The sequence below is a fragment of the Mauremys reevesii genome, linkage group 14, assembly GCF_016161935.1.
Source record: "Mauremys reevesii isolate NIE-2019 linkage group 14, ASM1616193v1, whole genome shotgun sequence".
Lineage (NCBI taxonomy): Eukaryota > Metazoa > Chordata > Testudines > Geoemydidae > Mauremys > Mauremys reevesii.
The window spans coordinates 40,095,822-40,100,673 of record NC_052636.1 but is presented as its reverse complement, the minus strand read 5'-3'; the positions used below and the strand labels follow the sequence as shown (position 1 = coordinate 40,100,673).

Sequence of the window (4,852 nt, the reverse complement as noted above, 5' to 3'; positions counted from 1 at the left end):
GCAGAACGAATGATGACGCTCTACTAACCCCACTTAGCCGCACTGAGGTGCTTCGCTTCTGCCCTGCCTTCCTCAGCTCGACTTTCCTCTTTTCCCCCATTCCTGCCTCACTTCCTCCTTTGGCAAGTCACGCAGAGGAGGCCAGCAGGATGAGCCGGCCTCCACCAGCCAACCTCCAACAGCAGAGGAGGCCAAGCCACAAGCCTCCAAAAGGTGACACGCCGCACTCCTCTAGGTTCTCCAGCCGACGCCAAGGTGCTTTCTCCACTGCTATCAGCACCCTCTGTCGTGCGGAGGTTGGAGTTATCCCAGGGACAGGCCAATAGGAGAAGGAGGAGGCCTTCCTGAACAGCAAGGGGATCTGGGAAAAGGAAGCCAGCATGTTTCTGCACCAGGGACCTTTTGCGTGTTAGGCAAATGTGATAACCACTACACTACAGAAACTCCATCTGCTTGGCTGTTGCTCACCCTAGCACAGACCGATGGACAAACCTGGAGAAAGTGGTGACAGCCCTTCAATAGGTCAGCAGGCAGAGCAGAGGACTGGAGCCGGGGCTCAGGAAGTCGTCCTTATGTCACCCTTGTGACTCCAGCTTGAGGGAGAGCTTCTTTTTCTTCCCCTTGCTGACAAAGAGCAAGAGAAGAATGAAAGGGAAGGTGGGCCAACTCGGTGCAGAAGCCCATGCTGCCTTTTCCTGCTGCATAGCCTGAAATGAGGGACTCGTGGCAGTTAAAGGAACTGCTGCATTTTCAGAAAACATCCCACCTGTGCACAAAGGGGGATAGAAGAGCCTGTTAGTCTAGCACGCTCCCAACTGAACTACTTCAGCAGCTGCTCGGTTTCTTTTTGGCCTCCTGCTTTTCTGTCTGGGATGTTGTTGTCAGCTGTGGCACAGAAAAAGGACGTCATTGCGAGCGGCCCATGAAGACAAGATTCACTTTTGCCTTCCTTGCTCGGCTTTACTTGCTTCCTCGCCCTATTCCTGCCTCAGTTCCTGGGTTACCTGAAGGCGACGGGGGGCCAGCAGTACAAGGAGGAAGTTGGGCAGCTAGACCATGGTGGCAAAAGTCCTGCCGCCACTTGCCACCCCACTCTCTTCTCCCAGCATCACATATTGGCCACCAGGGACTTGGGGCCCAGCAGCGCAACGGAAGGCAGTGGACAGAGCCACCCTCGCCTTGAAGCTCCGGCTCATTAAACCACATCTTCAGTCGCTGATGGCCAATGAGAGACCGACATCGCTTGCTATTTTAGCACTTGGAAATGCCATTGGTCAGTCACTGGATCTCTGTAATGCTGTTACAGAACAAAGGAAAATAGAATCTCAGTGTGACATTCTATACCTTTGGGGGAGCAGCTGTAACCCCCTTAATCCTCATTTTCATATCATCGTGATCTTACATATAGAGCATGACTTGTAAGGTATCGGGGAAAGGATATGATCTGCTGAAAGTCACTTCTCTACCCATAGATGTAGACCATTCATGCATATGAAGTTATGAGAATTGTGCAGTGTGGTTGTCACTGTGCTGCAAGGTGGGGGAGTCAGCCAAATATTAGCTCCCCAGTGGCACCAGCAAGGAAAGTAACCAACACCCAGACAGGGTGTCAAACAACCCATCGACAGCCATTGCCCAGCAAGGGAGCTACAATGCAATGACTCACCTGCATGAGGACACCCCAGGGGAATTGCTCAGACTTGCTTGGAGAGACGCAGTGATGCTCACCTGACTCTGAAGGCGGGGGGGGGGGCAAAGCCATGAGGGAAGAAAGGACATGATAAAAGGAGAGACATTTGCCAGGCTTTATCTCTCTCTGTCACCTACATCTACAGCCACCCCCACACCAAGCAACTGAAGCGCTGATGAAAGGGGAGAGCCTGGCTGAAAAGCCACCAGCCAGCCTGTGGTGAGAAGCATCTGAGTTTGTAAGGGTACTGAAAGGGTTAAGGTCAGCTTAGAATTAAAAGCAATGAGGAGTCCGGTGGCACCTTAAGGACTAACAGATTTATTTGGGCATAAGCGTTCGTGGGTAAAAAGCCCACTTCTTCAGATGCATGGAGTGAAAATTGCAGATAGAGGCATAAATATAGATTGGAACATGAAGTGACAGGAGTTACCGTACAAGGGGAGAACCAGTGTTGAAGGCTAATTCAGTCAGGGTGGATGTGGTCCTCTCCCCATAATTGATGGGGAGGTGTCAATACCAAGAGAGGGAAAATTGCTTTTGTCGTGAGCCAGCTACTCCCAGTCCTTATTCAAGCTCAAATTAATGGTGTTAAGTTTGCAAATCAATTGTAACTCTGCAATTTCTCTTTGAAGTCTGTTTTTGAAGGTTTTGAATGGCTACTTTGAATTATTGGGTGAATGTGTAAACATGCTATTGACTATACAAGTCCCATATGGTCTCGTGATTTGGATTCCTGGTTTTCACCCAGGTGGCCTGGGTTCAATTACCAGTGTGGGAACAATGCAGAGCTTTTGCTCAGAGGGGAGGCAGGAAATGAAAGGAAAGGGAAGGGATCCTGCCAGCAGGGGAGTTGGACAGTGTTGGGAGGACCCCAGAAGTGGGGTGGGGCAGTGGTCTGGGGAGATGAGGAAGGATCCCAGCTCTGTGGGAAGTTGACATTCTGGAGAGCACAGGCCTGGCATGGGGGGTGGGAAGAGTGAGTGTGTCCCTCTAAACTCACCACCAGCAGACTAGGCAGGCTTGGAAGAATTACGTATTTGTTGGTAAATGTCAATTTCTGTGTAAACACACGACCCAATGGCAAAATCTTTCCATCGATAATCATCACAACTAACAGAAGGGCAAAGTAAGAAACATGTTGCTTGAGAACTTATCCTATTCTAATCCTCTAGGGTTCCCTTTTGCCTTAGGCACCACCAAGTGGGCATTTCATATCCCTCCTCATTTTCACACAGACACACAATTTCCTTTGCACAGATCCATGAACAGCAAAACCTCCCTGTGTCTATTGTCTGAGCCAGGGCACTCGATTCCACTGAAACCTTCTCATCTGCAAACGTGATGGTCAGACAGAGGGAATGCATCCACCTTCCCCCTGGCAGTGAGATATTCACTCTCCTCTTCATGCTGCTGTTGTTATTCCATGAGTCATCAAGGATGGAATAAAAAGCTGAGTTTCTCCAGGGTGAGGAAAGAAAGGAGCCACCAACGCCCGCAAAAATCTCAATGCCCAGAGAAAACCTCCCTCTGTTATTGGACTCCCAGAGGTGCTGGCAATACAATGGGAAAAGGGACTGTCTGAATTGCCAAGGCAGGGAATGAACAATCTACAGCAACATCATTAACCACAAACACACTCTAATCATGCTCCAGCCAGTAGGGAAATGGGCAGGAATTCTTGCTGTTCAGCCATGGCCACACGTACAGAGCTGCACAGCAGTGTGTGTGCTGGGGCAGCTGGTCTGAGCAAACAATTTTTAATGACCCTTCAGTAAGAACAGAACCAGAGTGTAGAAAGGCCCCTGTGTTAAGTGGTTGTGGCTGAGGCCTTAGGTAGCTGGGCTAGAAAACCATGGGTGCCTTTCTGTGAAGGTTTGATCCTTGCCAGCTAGGCAAGGCTGGTGTGTGGTGTCTCCATGGCTGTACTGTCAGTGTCTGATCACCCACGGTGCCATAGGGAGCCAAGCCTAGACCTATTCAGAGACTAAGGTCAAGTCAATGTTTTAAACAGTGAGTCTAGGCTGCTGCAGCTCAGTAATGGAGATGCTCTGTGCCAGGGTTTCTCAAATGTCCTTTCACTGCAACCTCCTGCCAAAATAACTTAATACGTAGCCCTGTAAAGAAGGACCAAGCCCCCCCACTTGGGGGGGGGAGTGCCAAAGACTGAGCCCCGGGGGGGGAGGGCAAAGCCTGAGGGATTCAGCCCTGGGTGGGGGGGCTCAGACTTTTGGCATCAGCCCCAGGACCCAACAAGTCTAATGCCAGCCCTGGTGACCCCATTAAAACAGGGTCACGACCCACTTTGCGGTCCTGACCCACAGCTTGAGAACCACTGCTCCATGCTGAGGGGGGAGAGTTTTCCTGTTGGTGTAGTCAATCCACTTCCCCAGGAGGTGGCAGCTCTGTCATGGGGAGAAGCTATATCAGTGGGTGTGCAAGCTGTGGTGTTTACCACATTTAAGAAGTTTAATCAAACCCCATTTTTAAAACCACCTGTGGTCTGGGAATGGCAAAACAGCTCGATGAAGCAGGGTCTGTCCTTCAAAGTCCTGGAGATCACAATTCCATTCTCCTGTTGTAATGGGGGTATAGCTCAGTGGTAGAGTGTTTAATTGCAGATCAAATGGTCCTTGGTTCAAACCCAAGTGCCCTCTTAAAGAAAAGAAATTTTTTTTTATTTCCATTCTCCATTATGTTCAGGAGCTCCACCATACGAGGATGCTTGAAATGAATGTGAACACTCCACATTTCGCTGTCCAAATGCATAAAAACCTAGCAAACCTGTCCATCAGCTGAAATCAGTTCCAAGCCTCTAAGTGTCTAGTTTATGTTTTCATCAATTAAACAAAGGTATCATTCCCTGAAGCAGAGCAGAAGCTTGAAATATAGGCAGCATAGGGCCAATATTCATAATGTCTCTGTAATATTGGCTGCAAATATAGAACAGTGGTCGCAACGGTGATCTATACAGTTGCAGATTATGTCAATAACGTCACAGGAGGTGACACGGCATCAGTGAGACTGATACTGGAATACTGCCTCCAGTTTTGGTGTCCTCATTTGAAAAAGATGTGAAATTGGAGCTGGGGCAGCAAAGAGCCACCTAATCTTCTGTGGGCCGGAAAAAATACCTTCTAGTGAGCTATTGAAAGAGCTCAACCT

The 4,852-nt window shown here is 49.3% G+C and overlaps 1 non-coding gene across 1 annotated transcript; it reads left to right on the top strand.

Annotated features, from left to right (window-relative positions):
• The first annotated feature begins 4,272 nt into the window (after window positions 1-4,272).
• On the top strand, window positions 4,273-4,344 carry TRNAC-GCA. Its single transcript has one exon. It is a non-coding gene; the product is annotated as a tRNA-Cys (tRNA).
• The last annotated feature ends 508 nt before the right edge of the window (window positions 4,345-4,852 follow it).